The sequence below is a fragment of the Rattus norvegicus genome, chromosome 10, assembly GCF_036323735.1.
Source record: "Rattus norvegicus strain BN/NHsdMcwi chromosome 10, GRCr8, whole genome shotgun sequence".
In the NCBI taxonomy this organism is placed as follows: domain Eukaryota; kingdom Metazoa; phylum Chordata; class Mammalia; order Rodentia; family Muridae; genus Rattus; species Rattus norvegicus.
Window position 1 is genome coordinate 103,199,630 of NC_086028.1, and position 16,779 is coordinate 103,216,408.

General features: G+C 51.5%; 2 long non-coding RNA genes across 2 annotated transcripts; one reads left to right on the top strand and one right to left on the bottom strand.

The window, feature by feature from the left end:
* Positions 1 to 254: 254 nt before the first annotated feature.
* LOC120095215 (uncharacterized) lies at positions 255 to 10,357 on the top strand. Its single transcript, XR_005490556.2, has 3 exons — positions 255 to 419; positions 2,722 to 2,817; positions 8,759 to 10,357. It is a non-coding gene; the product is annotated as an uncharacterized LOC120095215 (long non-coding RNA).
* LOC120095216 (uncharacterized) lies at positions 8,274 to 15,487 on the bottom strand. Its single transcript, XR_005490557.2, has 2 exons — positions 15,214 to 15,487; positions 8,274 to 8,843 (listed from the first exon to the last, which is right to left on the bottom strand). It is a non-coding gene; the product is annotated as an uncharacterized LOC120095216 (long non-coding RNA).
* Positions 15,488 to 16,779: the final 1,292 nt, after the last annotated feature.

Below are 16,779 nucleotides of genomic sequence, written 5' to 3' on the forward strand. Positions count from 1 at the left end.
ATCAGCTCCGGTGTGGCTTGTGACTTCTGTACGGGAGCTGGGCTTTCCCCAGAACCCCTGAGAGGTAGGCCTGGTCTCTTGTTGCAGAAGGCACCTGATAAAGGCCAGCAGTGGGGGCCTCGTTGTCCAGTCTGGCAGGTGCAACTCCCAACAGCCAGCTTTGCCCATCTCCCACCCAAACCCAAGGCGCGGCACGTGGCATCAGTCGCTTGGCATGGCCCACCTCTCTTGTTTGCCAGTTCCCTCCACCACCTCCCTACTTCCTAATTAACTCCACGGCAGCAAGTCTGTGTTCCTCTGCCCGGGCAACGAGCCAGCATCCTGGCATGCGCCTGCCTGCGGGCTAGAGATGAGCGCCCCACACACACAGCCTGGAACCACCTCCTCACTTCAGCAGCAGGGACCCTCTTCGACCTCAGGTCTGGGTAGCAGGGGTGCCCCTGGCTGACTGGGTGACAAGACAGAACCCGGGCTCCAGATTTTGTACGTTAGTCAGGAAGCACTGAGAAATTGCTGGTTGGGTTCTGGCTCCTCCTCCCGCAAGGAAGGTGCTGGGGAGTCTTCCATCATGGGCAGATCTGGCAAGGCGCCCAAGAGGAGATGTTGAGGGGGAGGAGAGCTGAGTGGGGGCGGGGAGGCGCTGCGGGGGAGGAGGAGGTGAGGGGGAGGAAGAGCTGAGGGGGAGGAGGAGCCGCGGGGGAGGAGGCGCTGAGGGGGAGGAGGAGCTGAGGGGGAGGAAGAGCTGAGGGGGAGGAGGCGCTGAGTGGGGAGGAGGCTCTGAAGGGGAGGACCTTCGGAGGAGGAGGAGCTGAGAGGGAGAGGGCTTGGGGGGAGGAGGGGAGGAAGGATTCTCTTAGGCCTTACCAGCTGTGATGGGCACCCACAGAGACTAAAGCTCGGAGCAGGGAGAACACCCAGTGGTCATCCCCAATCATTTCCAATCCTCCCACCTGCTCAGCCTCAGGTTGCCTCTCTATACACTGAAGAAAGATCTTCCCTGGGCATGGGGAGAAATGTGAATTCCCAGCCCCAAGCTGGCCTTGTAACCCTTAGATCTGGACAGCAGACTGGGAATCTGCATGACTCCCACTACCTGAAACCTCTCAGCCAGGCTGTGGTCAGGTCGCCAGACTGAGCCCCTTTCCACCTCAAGGTACTGATAGGTCAAAAGGCTTAGAGGCAGAAGAGGGACACACATAGACAGTCATTTAGAATATAAAAAATAAACAGGGTGTCCCAAGTCACGCTGCATCTCATAGTCTCATAGGCAGAGGAGGGATGCTGAAGCCTCTCCATTCCCCAGCATCCGGGAGGAGAGGAGGCTCTTAGAAAAGAATTAGCAGGCAGAGCAGCTGGAGCTCTGGGCTGGCCTGGCCTCCTTCCCTCCCCTCTATCCTCGGTGTAGGCTCAGCCTGCCCCTAGGCACCTCCCTGGGGTGATGAAGGAAGAGTCCACCCGGCAGGTGAGGGAAGCCCCGCCCTTTCCGGCCAAGACCTTGCTGTCCTGGGTACTAGAGCTGCCACACCAGGTCGAACCTGGTCATTTCTTTACTCTCCCGTCAGCCAGCAAATCCATAGGGGAGCTGAGCACAAAGAAGTCCTTCTGATGTTTGTTTGTTGTTGTTTTTTTTTTTTTAAAGGAGGGGGGTGGGTGGGAGAATGACGGACAGAGGACGGACATGGGGAAGGAGAAAAAGGTAGAGAACAGGAAGAGGGGAGGGAAGAGGGAAAAAGATGAGAAGGAAGGAGAAAGGGAGGGGGCTGGGAGGAGGGAGGTAAGACCGAAGGGGCGGGGGAGGAGGAAGAGAAACCGGAAGAGAGGAATTAGGGAGCAAGGGAAAGAAGCACAGAAGAGCAGGAATCATCGTTTTTGTTTATGTTTTTGACGCTCAGAAGGAACAGTAAAAACCCTGAGCTGAAAGCTTGTCCTGCCTCTCCGGTCTGTCCCGGTAGCCCCTGTCAGCTTCCCTCCAGGTTTCTGGCTCTGGTACAGTGAGGGCAGGCCCCGGAGTGGTACATTTAAACTCTAAACTCCGCCATGCTGGGATCTGCCTCTCTGAGGCCAATGTTCGCCCACGAGCCACACAGCTCAGCCTCCCTCCCAGGCTTCCCGCATGCACACAGAACAGGAGTTGGCTCGGTGAGCATCCTCCCCCCCCAGCCTCGTGCAGGCGAGACTCATCCATAATGACAGGGAAGGATGTCTGCCCATGCTGGAAGCCACCTGGGACCCCGTAGTTTGCAGCGCGCTCTGTCATAAAACATCTTGTCACCCTGGCAAATATCACCTCTGACAAAATATTTCTGGATACAAAAGCAAGAGGCCTATTGATTTTTCACGAGGTCACACACCTTGTGGGTGGCCCTGTGTAGCTCAGAGTTGGATTCTCTCCCCGAATGCCCACTGAGCCCAGGGTGGTCACTGACTCACTGGGCTCCCATCCTAGAGACCATTGCTCTGTAGCCATCACCAGTATCCTAGTTTCTTTTGTGTTGCTGTGATAAAATACCCTAAATAAAAGCTTCTTGGGGCAGAGGGTTGGGGGGGAAGGAAGTGCTTATTTTAGCTCCTAATTCCAAGTTTCAGCGCACCACTCTGGGGAAGTCACAGCAGTGGCACTTTAAGACAGATGGTCTCAGGTCGCATCCATAGTCAAGAGCAGAGGAAAACAAATAGGCACTTGGTTATGCTTAGCCTCCTCTCTGCTCTTTTACAATCCAGGACCCACTGCCTAGGGAATGGAGCCACCCACAGTGGACTATGTCCGCCCACACCAATTAAGACAATGAAGACAAGCTCCCAGAGATGATCACACAGGTTGGTCTGATCTAGACAATCCCTCACCGAGACGCTCTTCCCAAGCGATCATAGAATGCCAAGCTAGCAATTAAAAGCAATTATCATAGTTTCCCAGCATGGAAGCAGCCCAGGCAGGTGACAGCTCAGAAGAGAGAGCAGCCCTGAGTGTCCATCTTAGGAGTCCTCACATCTCCCTTAGGAAATCCATCACAGTAGAAGTGTACATCCTTCCCTTTGTAGGGAGAGTCTGTGTAGGGCTTGAACCCAGAGACTTTGAGCCTGCCATGTCTGGCTCCAGCAGTGGTCATTTGCAGGACTCAATCTCAGCCCACTCTTGATAAAATGATCATGACAAGCCCTCGGTGGTATATCAAGACTTGTATCTGGTGGCTGTCCCTGGTTCTGGGAATGGAACATCAACACTCAGAATCTACAGAGTGGCTATGCTATCAGAGTGACTAGTGGCAGGCTACAGGCAGCTTCAGGATGAGGCTGTCCCTGAAAGCCGAGCCACTTGACGAGGGGATGGGGACTTCAAACCAATCCAAGACTCAGAAGGGTATAGGGCTGGAGGTTGAAGTCGACTCTATTATTTGACATCAGTCACAGAGACTCACTGAAAGTTCTCTAGAATATTTCATTCCTCATCTTACTAGGTGTGCGACTCAGGAATATTTCTCCCAGTCCATGAGCTATCTTTGCATTTTGTGAACTGTGCCCCACGCCCTGCTGCCCAGGGCTGAAGAATCAAGCTAGAGCCTCAGGCATGCAGAACAAATGCTCCACCTCAGCCACTGACCAGACTTGCTAGGCTCTGAGGATTTGACCTGACTGGGAGCTATACAAGGGAGCAAAGAAAGGACAGACAGACAAAGCTGGGATAGGGTGGACTGGGCTCTCGGATGGAGAATCGACAGTGCCCCTAAAGGTCAGACTGTTTTTTTTTTTTTTTAAGATTTTATTTTATTGTATATGAGTACACTGTAGCTGTCTTCAGACACACCAGAAGAGGGCATCAGATCCCATTACAGATGGTTGTGAGCCACCATGTGGTTGCTGGGATTTGAACTCAGGACCTCAGGAAGAGCAGTCGGTGCTCTTAACCACTGAGCCATCTCTCCAACCCAAGGTCAGACTGTTAATTGCACGCACACAGATGAACAAGGAAATGGGGTTACTAGATACAGATGAAGAAGAAAGGAAGTTTAGCTAAACCCTAGGAGCATGCTCTGTGGGAGAAGCAGTCTTCAGACTAAATATCTGGATGGGGTTGCGGGAAGAAAGCTGTGTGGACATTTTGAAAGGTTATGCAAGTTGCCCAAAACCAAGCCCAGCCCTGAAAGGGAGGCACATTCAATGGCATCCTGATCCTCATAAGTCCCTAACTGAGAGATGCTTCAAAGTCAGAAGTCAGTTTGCATCTGTGAACTCATCTTCTCTCTCCCTAGACTTCCCCATCTGTAGCCAGCCTCCCACCTCAGGCCCCCCCAACCCACCCCCCGACTCCCTGGACTTGATACCTCCTACCCAGAATCACATCTGACACAGGGATGGCCCAGTGATGACGGGGACTGTTGGGGTGATGGCTTCCTTCCTGCTTGCCAGGACTGGGGTGATGAGACCATGGTTATTTCCACTGGTGACCATTCTGCTACCCCGCGAGCCAACCATGTTTGTGTCAGAGGACCTCAGGCGTTGTCTAAAGGGACCCTTGATTTGACAATGAGAAAAGGTCCTGGGGACCACAGAGGAGGCACAGGTCACATTTGTGAGTTCAGAGTTCCTGAGGCTATCATAGTCCAACCATTTGCCAGAAGACTTACAGAAAGTCATTTTGCTCCCACGAGGATGGTTTGCCCCGGGGAAAGGACACAGGTAAACGAAAGAAGAAGCCCTGGGGAGTGACCAGGGGACCAGCCTACAGCACACTCTGCTCTCTCCAGGAGAGGCCCACGAGCAGCACTGACTTTGTCAGTGGTGTGCGTAACCACACACGTGTGGGTCACCTGCAGAAGAGGTCCCCTAGAGCTGGAGTCCCAGGCAGTAGTGAGATGCCTGATGTGGGTGCTGGGAACTGAACTCTGGTCCTCCGCAAGAACAGCAAGCCCCCCTCACTGCTGAGCCAGCCCTCCTGCCCCGGTTCCTATTTTGCTTATTGCACTAATCAAGCAGCATTCGCATAGACTATAGCACCTCTTGCCCAGTGAACCAGGAGAAAAGAAAAACGTTGACAAGTTGCCAAAATGGGTATCTGAGACTCAATTTTTTAAAAAGATTTATTTATTTATTTCATGTATGTGAGTGCACTGTCGCTCTCTTCAGACACACCAGAAGAGGGCATCGGATACCATTACAGATGGAGCCATCATGTGGTTGCTGGGATTTGAACTCAGGACCTCTGGAAGAGCAGTCAGTGCTCTTAACCGCTGAGCCATCTCTCCAGCCCTGAGGTTCAATTCTTTTGACTCTTAATTGACTTAACTATGGATCTGGAAATGACTAAGGCACATGCCTCGGGAGTGCTTGTGAGGATACTTCCTGGGAAGGAATTGGATAAGGTAGGAAAACCCTCCTCTCCAGTGCCCAGATATAAAGAAGTCTGTGGAGCAAACAGTCCTGCCTGCCTTTGCAGTTTGCTGGTGAGTACATCTACCCTAGGGCTGCTATGGCTGCTACCACCTCCCCTGCCGCTAGACTCCAGTTTCTTCAGGTTCCAACATGGACTGAAGACCAGTGTCTCTCAGGACCCTTGCAGGCCTCTAGCACGGGATCGAGAGTGTTGATATATCCAGCGTCACTGAGCCTCTCCAGCACTCAAGATGATGGTGTTGATCTGCCCAGTCCTTGCTGATTAATCTTACTAGTAAATCTCTTTTTATAGATGGGTAGGAAGGTAGCCAGGTAGATGCAAATATGTATTTTATTAGCTCTGTTCCCCTGGTACACATCCCTGCCCAGAAGCCAGACACTCGACTCTCACCCACGATTCACCCACTTTAATCTGCTTACTCAGTTTGAGCACAAGTTTGGTTTTGTAGGCTACATTATACATAGTTGAAATTGAATGGGGTAGATCTTCACCCTGTAGCCACTATGGGTACAACTATAACAGAATGCCGGGTGGGAATGGAGGGCCAGGAGCATCATCTCTGAAACACGGAGAAGGGGAGGAAGTGATTTACAATCTCAGCATTCACCAAAGTTGACTTGCATTTTAGGAAGCAGACAGTCAACTCTCTATCAGTGGAAAATGCTCAGGTCTGGAGTAGCCCCTCCTACCCATGCTAGTGACAGGCATCCTGAGCATGTAATCTTCCTTAGAAACTTCTTTTTTTTTCTTTTCTTTTCTTTTTTTTTTTAAGATTTTTTTTTAAAGATTTATTTATTTATTATATATAAGTACACTGTAGCTGTCTTCAGATACACCAGAAGAGGGCATTGGATCTCTTTACAGATGGTTGTGAGCCACCATGTGGTTGCTGGGAATTGAACTCATGACCTCTGGAAGAGCAGTCGGGTGCTCTTAACCGCTGAGCCATCTCTCCAGCCCCTTCTTTTCTTTTTTTAGGAGCTGGGGACCGAACCCAGAGCCTTGCGCTTGCTAGGCAAGCGCTCTACCACTGAGCTAAATCCCCAACCCCCAGAAACTTCTACTCCCTTCCCTTTTCCTGAACATTTTATGAGTTTGAGCATGTGGAAGAATGTGAATTTCCTGTGTTATGTCCACCTCTACCTAGACTGGCCCAATAGTGGGACCAATCTTTCACTATTCCCTCAATGATGATTTTCTAGAGTTCAGGAAAGTTGGTGGGGTAGAAGTGGGGGCAGGTAGGGTATGGCAGTTTCCTCCCAGTTGCAACATTCCATCCTGTGGGGAAATTCCTTAAGATTCAGGAAATAAGCAACTCACAAGTCTCAGGAAGCCCCTGAAACTTATAAGATTCACAAAGCCCTCCCCTGTCCAAGGTTAAGTAGGTGGTAAGGATTGCTAATGAGAGGACTTCTACGTGTTGAGCTTCCTATAAGTTGTGCAGAGAAATCTAGGGTACCAGCTTTCATGAGTTCTCACCCACACTAGAATGGGCTTTGGGTGATGCAGCTGATTTTGACTCCTCCACATTCCTATATGTAACCCAGATAAATTCATTGTCTCATCACATTGGGCTTTGGTGGTATTGTTACTTTGATCTGTTCACATCTGCCCAGGAACAATATCACAGAGCTGGATAATTTAAAGAACACAGACAAGCCAGGCCAATCTAGTCACTTTGCCCATGGGAACAAGGGAGGCTGTCTCCCCACTTGGCTCCCACTGCTGCCCTGGCCTTGCTCCCAACGGTCTCTTGGCACCTTCCTCTCTAATTCCATTCATGCTGTGCTCCATCCATGTATGGTGCCTCCTCCACCATTTGTGGGTCCCTGCTAGCTCTCCCTCTGGCTAACTCCTGCTCACTTTCCCCTCAACCTCATTTGGATGGATCACAGACTGTCAAGAGAATGTACCATGCACCAGAAGAGGCTGTTTCCCATGCTACTACACCAGGAGGCTTCTGACTTGCCCAAAGCTCATTTATAAAAGCCCTATAGGTTTTAGATCAACTCAGGTCCCTTAGCCTAATCCTCCATCTGTGTCATGCCTAGGCGACCAAGGATGCTAACTGGCAAGGTGAACCTTCTTCCACACCTTGAGCTCCTGACATAATGCTTCATTGTGGTGCCTGTCATACGTGCTATCTATGACCACACCCCAAACATGCTGCAAAGCCTTCTGTGGTGCACCATGAATAAGCTTTAATACCCAGCAGAGTCAGCACCAGTGTTTGCTCAATGAATGAATGGGAGCACAGTCAATGTCCCTCGAGATGCTCACAGGAATGACATCATCACACATGCACCTGACTCCAGGAAGGTCAAAAATTTCATGTGTCATCTGGAGTTTCTGGCTCTTTTTTTTTAAAGATTTATTTCTATTAAAGATGAATTTGTTTTTATTTTATGAGATGAATGCTTTCTTACACTTATGCGCATATGGCACTACGTGTGCACAGTGCCAATAGAAATCAGAAAAGGAACTGGATCCCCTGGAACTGGAGTTAAAGAGGCCTGGGAGCCACCATGTGGGACCAGGAACCGCACCCTGGTCCTTTAGATGAACTTCAAATGCTCTTAACCACTGAGCCATCTCTCCGGTCCTTACCTGGGGCTTCAATCTTCAGTTTTCACTTGTGTGCTTGCTACATGCAGGCTTTTTCTGGGTTGGAAGGGTGGCTCCCAAGTTAAGAGGGCTGACTGCAGGCATAGAGCACTGGAGTCTAAACCCACCACCCAGCTAACAAGCCTGGATCCCACACGCACCTGTAACCCCAGCTCCTAGGAGTCCTCTACCCTCTTCTGGTCAGCCACAGGCATGCACACTCACCCATCTCCACACGAATGTGCGCACACTCGAGGACACATGCGCACATACACGCACATAAGTAAATAAATAATAGTATTTTTATTAGATACTCTTTATCACTTTTACAGTACCATTTCTCTGTTTTACGTCGCAGCGTGTATAGAAATAGTTTTCGCGCGGCATGAATTAGTTCCTTTGCTTAGCAGTCTGACAAAGTACTTGATGGATGGCTCTTGTCTGCAAAATGGAGCGGTGAAATCGGAGCTCTCAGAACTCCAATGACCTGCTCAAGGACTCCAGGGCTGGACAGTGACTACCAAGCTGTTCTGCTGAACCCCACATGGGTAGGGATGGGGCGGGGTCAGATACATGAGTATGGACAAAGAGAGTATGGCCGAAGATGGGGGCTGGTACAAGTGTGGTGTAGGGTCGGGATAGGGATGCGCAGGCCTAGGGGCAGAGCGTGGGTAGAAGTAGGGCAGGGGCGGGGCGGGGCAGAGGCAGGGGACACTGTTGCCTTTATCCGGTTTCTTCTCCTCCCTTCCTTCTTATCCATTCTAGGTCTGACCAGAACTCGGAGGCTTTTCATTTTCTTAGAGAGACAGCTCTTCTGAGGAGTACCATGGGGAGACTTCCACCACCTGAGCTGGAAGGGAAGAGCAGTGGGGTCAGGAGTTGAGCCTGACTGTGAAGACCCTGAAGCTCCTTTCTTCAAACTGCAGCCTCCTTCAGTGCCCCTTAGGAACGCCAGTCAAACCTCGCCGCCATCTTGCTTTTTACCATTCAGAGAGGAGAAGGCAGATTAAAAATACATGACTGGCATTTTCCAGGTTGCCCTGCTGAGCACCGTGAAGGCCCTCCTGCCTCTCTCCTACCCCGACCCACTCTGAAATCCAAGGCATCTCCTGGAGCAAAAGTGGAGGGGGTGGTGGTGCGAGGGGGCAGAGGCGCAGGGAGCAGAGGGGGTAGGAGGAGGCTTTGTGCTTTATTGAAAGAAGGTTTCTTTTCATTCCAGACTGCTGCCTATGCCGAGGTCCCTCAAAGCCTGGGGATTCGAGAGTAAGCAAAGAAATCCAATACCCCAGCTTTCCAGCAAGTGGGCTCAGCAGAGGATTAGGTGGGAGCCTGGGCTGCTCTGAACCCTGGTTTCTAATTGGACCTTGCTGACCCTCAGAGAGACTTTTAAGAATCTGACCCGGCGTCTCTGTGTATGGGGATGGCGATGAAATCTCCTGTCCCAGCGCTGCTCAGGCCTCCCTTTGCTGAATGACAGGCCATCGGGCAAGGATGTATGGAAGGAGCTGACTAGCCCAGGGATAGATCGCTTAGAGCAGTCTACAGTGTCACACACGGGCCCCTCTCCACCCAGCAATGTATTTTGAGGGTCACTTCTGTGCAAGGCTCCGACCCTGAGTAGAGTCACATGGGCTGCTCCGGGAACTCTGAGCGGATCATCCGTCCAGCATTTACCAACAACACACCACAGGCTTTCTTCTCTACCCTCAAGACAGCCCAGGTGCCGGGCACTTTCCCAATTAAAAGACAAACAAACCAAAGCAGGGCCCAAAGGGTTAGGAGTGGGGGTACTGGGTTCGAGTCTGGTTCTTTCATGTAAAAAAGCTGGGACGTCTATGTTTCTATGTTTACCCAAGTTAGGGACTGAAAGGAGAGCTAAGTCAGAGCCCCACTCCCCTCACAAGCCCCTGTGTGAGGGAGAGGGATGAGGCCCACAGAGGCTTCCTGTCCTCTCCTCTAGCCTCATGCTTGGTTTAGCCTCTTTTCCCCACATAGGTTTGAGGTGACCCTGTATAGTGGAAATGGGGGGATAGTTTTATGTCAACTTGATGTAAGCTAGAGTCATTTCGAAGGTGAAAACCTCAATTGAGAAAATAACTCCAGCTATAGGGAATTTTTTTATTTAGTGATTGATGGGGGAGGGCTCAGCTCATTGTGGGTAGAGCCATTCCTGGTTGGGTAATCCTGGGTTCTATAAGAAAGCAGGCTGAGCAAGTCATGGGAGCAAGCCAGTAAGCAGCACCCCTCCATGGCCTCTGCTTCAGCCTGCCTCCAGGCTCCTGACCTCTGAGTTCCTGCCCTGACTTCCTTCGATGATGAACATTGACCTGGAAGTGTAAGCCAAATAAACCTTCTCATCCCCAACTTGTGTTTTGGTCATGGTGTTTTATTACAGCTATAAAAACACTAGGGGCATCTTCTAGACCATGAGGTCAGACCCTGACCCTCAGTCCAAGGAGATCTCTCAGTGCCCTTTCCCTCAGAGCCCAAAGCTGAGGTCTTTAAGCCTAGAGTCCCTCAGGCTTCCTACATAAAAGCTGCCTCTGTTGGGGTAACCCTTGGCTGTGGTCCTCCACCCACCCCACACCCACCCCCCCATCTTCTTCCTGATGTCAGAAGTGGGTCCAAGAAGATGTGGGATGGATCCTTTGGATTCGCTACAGCCCACATGTGTCTTTCCTTTAAGGGTAATGTCAGCAAATGCCCGTGAGGTAAGGGCTCAGCAGCCATCCACCTACCAGGGAGGGGCGTCCAGACTCACCTCCCACATCAAGCCCTATCCCTAGTTGGCCTCACTACAGATGGGCCCCATTGTCAGCCACTGGATGTCTCACCTGGGCACCAGGAAGGACTGGTGAATCTGTTCATGCCCAGGCTAGAGAGCCATGCATCACACATCATCCATCCATCTATCCGTCCATCCATCCATCTGTCATCCATCCATCTGTCTGCCTATCTGTCCATTCATTCATTCATTCATTCATTCATTCATCTGTCTGTTTATCAATTTTTCTGTCCATCTGTCCATCCATTCGTCCATCCATCTGTCCATTCATCTGTCTGTTCATCCATTCTTCTGTCCATCCACCTATCCATCTGTTCATTCATTCAACCATTCATCTGTCCATCTGTACATTGATTAATCCATTCATCTATCCATCCATCTATTCATTCATTCATCTATCTGTCTATCCAACCATCCATCATTCATCTATTCATTCATTCATCTATCTGTCCATCCATCTGTCCATCTGTCCATCCATTCATTCATCCATCCATCTGTCTGTCCATCCGTACATTGATTCATTCATTCATCCACCCATCCATTATTCATTCACCCATCTGCCCATCCATCCATCAGTCCGTCCGTCCATCCATCCATTTACTCATTCAGAAACTTTCATTTGCATACTCACTCTTGTATGGATGTATACATTCACATTCATTTCTTACCTCATTCCCCTTTCATTTGCTCCTCTCTCCATTAACTCATTCGCTCTTGCATTCATGCGCTTCGCAGCTGTAGCCCTGCAAGCAGCTGCCTCTTAGTTTAACACTTAAGTGGCTTGATCAAGATAAGCTTCTTTCCAAGAAGGACAAGGAATTATCCAGCTTTTTTTCACCTACTCTGGCCATGCTGAGCAGCCAGTGTCCCAGAGCCTTAAATGATCACCGTTTCCTGCATGCTGTGCTGTGCTGTTTAAGCTGAGACCATCCTGGCTCATGCTGGTTCAATGCAGTCCCATCTTAGCTCCCAGAAGGGAAGAGTTAAAAAGTAACAGAGTCCAAGCCACCCCCACCTGCCCTCCTTTCACATTAAAGGAGCTCAAATGTCCAATTACAGCAGGGAACACGTGGCGGCTTTAAACCAGAGGCCCTGGCTCTGCTCAAGGGTATTTGTGATTGCCTCCAGCCTCCCCCGAGCTAAAAATTATCTGCTTTTCTCTCTTTGCTAAATTACAACCCCCTCAGATTGGTGCTGGGACTGGAGGGAGTTCCCCGATGGAAAACCCGGATGTCAATCCTTCTCACCAACTCAGAGCTATTAATTGGTTCGGAAATACCGAACGGATAGCTAAAAAGGCTTCTGGGGGATTAATGTCAAGTAACGCACCCCCTTGATGGTGTGAGGAGTCACGGTGTGGACAGAGCTAGTAGCAGACACCACTGTGTTTGAGCCTGTGGCACAGAAGTAGGACTCTGCCTGAGCAATGCAGCCTGTGGCTTAGGCGCTCACAAGATAAAGGGACCTTCTCTGCTGGGCTAAGGCTGCCCTCGCTCTGAGAGGGGCTCGGGCTGGGTGAGTCAGAACCCACACACAGGCTGCGCCTACAAGGATTTTATCCCTTGGTTGTGGGGTGGCTGGGGAAAGGCCAAGGAAGGAGACAACATCTACCTCCCCTCCTCTAAGGTCCCAGTGACAAACCAGGGAGTTTATCGAGCTTACTTAGAGAGTAGTGGGCAGCGGTCGTGAGTGTGGGTGACTCTGAAGCAGCCACACTGACGGGTTTGCACCCAACAAGGACGATGACTTCCTCCAGGCTACAGATGCAGCCCCCTGCCCCAGTTCTCCTGTCTATACACTCTTTCCTTGAGTCTTCAAGGCTACATGCAATTAGGGTGGAATCGCTGAGAGGACTGGCTGGCTACCCCGTGGGTGAATTCCTTGTTAGGAGCAGAGCAGAGAGGGTGATGCTAAGGAGGGAACCCATTGTCTCCTGCATAGCTTTAATCTTCCAAAAAGACTCACCTCAACCTGGGCACAGAGTCACCTCCTGAGTGGCTCTTCCCTGTGTCCACCCACCTCAGACTCTTAGGAACGGAGGGTCTGGAATACAGGGTGGAGAAGGAGGCACTCAAAACAAGCAGCCTCGCAGGTCATGCCTCTCTGCCCTGCATCTCTGGCCCTCCCTCCAAGCCCCCCTGCCGGGTGGCAGGAATGTGACCCCGGTGGAAACCAGTTAAGAAAGCATCCTGACATTCTGACATCTGGGCATTATTGTTGTGCTGTGACCTCAGAACTGGGAGGCAGAGACAGGAGGATCCCCGGGACCTAGCCAATCAGTCAGCAAGGTCCCAGTGAGCGACCCCACCTCAAAAAGCCAGGTGGACTTAGGAATGAGGCTGAAGGTTAGTAGGTTAGTGAGAAAGTGTGTGCACGTGTGCGCATGTATCTGTGCACACTCACACACATACACACACATACACATACACACACTTACACATACACACACACATACACATACACACACACTTACACATACACACACATACACATACACACACATACACACACACTTACACATACACGCATACACACACATACACACACAATACACACATACACACACATACACATACACACACATACACGCATACACACATACACAAACACACACACACACACGGAAGGAAGGAAGGAAGGAAGGAAGGAAGGAAGGAAGGAAGGAAGAAGGAAGGAAAAACCACTCTAAGCTGTCCAATCATTTGCTTCTGGAACCTAAACCAGGAAGTCATCTGAAGGATTAACTGGAACCTCACTCAGACCAAGAGGCTTCGCCTGCAGAATGCACCCCTTGCCCTTCTCTCCCCAGCAAGGGAAAGTCAGCTGTCTGTACCGGGTTAACAATATATATTTATGAGATGCATCCAGCTGCCTGTGTTTTGCACATGTTTGTTAATGAAGGGTAACCTGAGGGCAGGCTATTATGTAAATAACCCACTGTGGGTGGAGGTGAAGCCCTGCATAATGACTGGTCTTGACTGGTCTCAGCAGCTTTTGGGAGGTGCTAATTGATATTGGACCTTGTCATTTGCTAGGCCCCCGCTCTCACTTTGCCAAATGAAGGACCCAAAGGATGTGTCCCCGTCTCTGTTTGAACTCAAATGGCCTTTTCTCCTCTTGGTTTCTGCATGACCAGACATCCTGTTCCACCATGCCTAGACATCCTCAGAGACCAGCCTAGTCAGAGCTTGTTGCCATGCAGGATGCTGGCAGCAGTCAGCAGTGTGCAGAGGGACCCCTCCCCTGCACTGTGCAGAGGGACCCCTCCCCTGCACTGTGCAGAGGGAAACTTGTCAGGTTGCCTCAGCTCGGAAATTATCAGCCTGAGTCTGCCCTGAAGAGGAGAAATAAAACAGCCAGCTGAGGAGTAGGTGAGGGAGGTCTCACACACAGTGAGGGACAGAGGTGGGTGGGGACCGCAGGTGAAGACTCCAGCCTTGATGTCAGATCACTGAAGGCTGTAGACACTTGCAACCTCTCCCAGGAAGGGTCAGAGCTCCCTGAAGGGTCAGCTGGTGCCCCTAAAATCAGAGTGGGGTCTGATGCCAGAGGTGAGCCAGCTGCTCATGCTCAATAGCCTGGTCCTGGGGTGCTGAGCCCCTCCCTGCAGCCCTGCAGGCTGGAGGAAGAGAGTGAGTCTAGTTTGTCTCTCAAAGTCCAGGCTGAAGCTCCAGCCAGGGCCTGACCTGGAAGACTGACACCAGGCTGTGCTGTCCACCCTTTGTTGCTCTGGTGGGGCCCAACCTCCCCTCCCTTTACTCCTTCCTCTCCTCCCCTCATCCTTTCCTCCCCTCCCCTCACTCCTTCCTCCCCTCCCCTCACCCCTTCCTCCCCTTGCCTCACCCCTTCCTCCCCTCCTTTCTCATCCCTTCATCTCCTCCCCTCCCACCCCTTCCTCCCCTCCCCTCACCCCTTCCTCCCCTCCCCTCACCCCTTCCTCCCCTCCCCTCACCCCTTCCTCCCCACTCCTCTCACCCCTTCCTCCCCTTCCCTCTCACTCCTTCATCCCATCCCCTCCCACTCCTTCATCCCCTGTCTTCCCACTCCTTCCTCCCCTCCCCTCACCCCTCCCTCCCCTCCTTTCTCATCCCTTCATCCCCTCCCCTCCCACCCCTTCCTCCTCCCCTCACCCCTTCCTCCCCTCCCTTCTTACCCCTTGCACTTTCTCTCATCCCCTCTTTTCCCTCAGCTCCCCTTCCTTCCCTCCAAACTCCTCCTACTCCCCACCCCCTTTCCCTCCTCCCTTACTCTCTTTACCCACCCTTTCCTCCGCTTCCCTCCCTCCTTCCCCTCCCCTCCCCTCCCCTCTCATCGGCTGTGCAGAGCTCATTTAGACTCTGAGTAATGGAGTGTTGCCACTGGGGTCTCCACAAATGAGATCCTGCCTCCCCCAAGACTTCCCTGGGTAAATAAAAGCTAAATACAAAGAAGGCACCTGCGCGGGCTCGGCTCTGCCTTTGACTGGAGGGAACACACTGAAATGGCTGATTAAAAATAAATAAAACCGGGCTCTTGTAGGTTCTTCAAACACAAAGGCCGGCTCCTCTCTGTACCAGCTGAGATCCAGCCGCCCAGGCCGGTGGCCCAGTGAGCAGGGCTTGCTCCTGGGGTCACGTGCTCCAGCTGGCTGCCTGCAGCCTGGGATCGGAACGTGCAGGCACGCAGCTGACAGACGCCTTTCAGCCACCAACGGCCTGTGTGTACACAGCGAGAAAGTCGCCTGCAGAAAACGGCTCATGTCCCAGGCTAGGAATGGTTGCCTTCCCAGGAGACAGGAGTGTGGGACACAAATAAACCCTGTCTTGCGAATGGGGACAAAAACCCAGAGCGGGAATCAGCCGCTCTAACCGCGGCTGCCCACCACCTCCACACCTGCCTCTCTATGACAGACTTCCTCCCAGGCTCTGTGCGGGGCAGTTTGGTGCCACGGGTACAGAGGGTACAGAGGTTGGAGGTTTGCATGAGAGTTCCACCAATGGGTAGAGGTAAGCAAAGACATCTCCTTTTTTTTTTTTTTTTTTTCCCTCGGTTCTTTTTTTTTTCGGAGCTGGGGACCGAACCCAGGGCTTTGCGCTTCCTAGGTAAGCGCTCTACCACTGAGCTAAATCCCCAGCCCCCACATCTCCTTTTTATAAGTCCCCATCGACATCGCAACAGTAGCTCAACTATTGAGTTTATTGTTACTTACAGAGCATGGATAAGGGCTGTTGGTGCCTAAGGGAACAGGGGGACGCAGAAGCTGCCACACTGGAAAGTGTTCACCCAGCAAGGGAGGGATTACTTCGTTAACAGATAAGGGGGCCCACCCTGAGTGCAGTGGCATCGCTTTGTGCGCTGGGCCCTGAACTGTATCAGAACCTGTCTTAATCACTTTCCTATTGCTGGGATAAAACACCGTGACGGAGCCAGCTTACAGAAGGAAGGGTTTATTCGAGGCTATGGTTCCTGAGGGATAAGAGTCCATCACCATCCTGGCAGGAAAGTAAGGGCAGCAGGCAGGAAGGCAACCGGAACAGCTGCGAGCGCGTCTCCAACTACGAGCAGGAGGCAGGGAGAGCAGACTCAGGATGCGTAGGAGCATCAGGACTGGGAGGAGAATGGGGTGGTTTGAATGAGAGGCCTCCCACAATCTGACCTCTTGCCAGAGGAAGTGTGTCACCAGACATGGGTTTGGGAGCTTAAAAGCTGTGATGTGTATGCTCGACCCAGGGAGTGGCACTATTAGAAGGCGTGGCTCTATTCGAGTAGGTGTGGCCTTTTTAGAGTAGGCGTGGCACTGTGGTTGTGGGCTTTAAGACCCTCATCTTAGCTGCCTGGAAGCCAGGATTCTGCCAGCAGCCTTCAGATGAAGATGTAGAACTCTCAGCTCCTCCTGCGCCATGCCTGCCTGGACACTGCCATGCTCCCGCCTTGATGATAATGGACGGAACCTCTGAAGCTGTAAGCCAGCCCCAATTAAATGTTGAACTTATAAGAGTTTCGGTTATGGTGTCTGTTCACA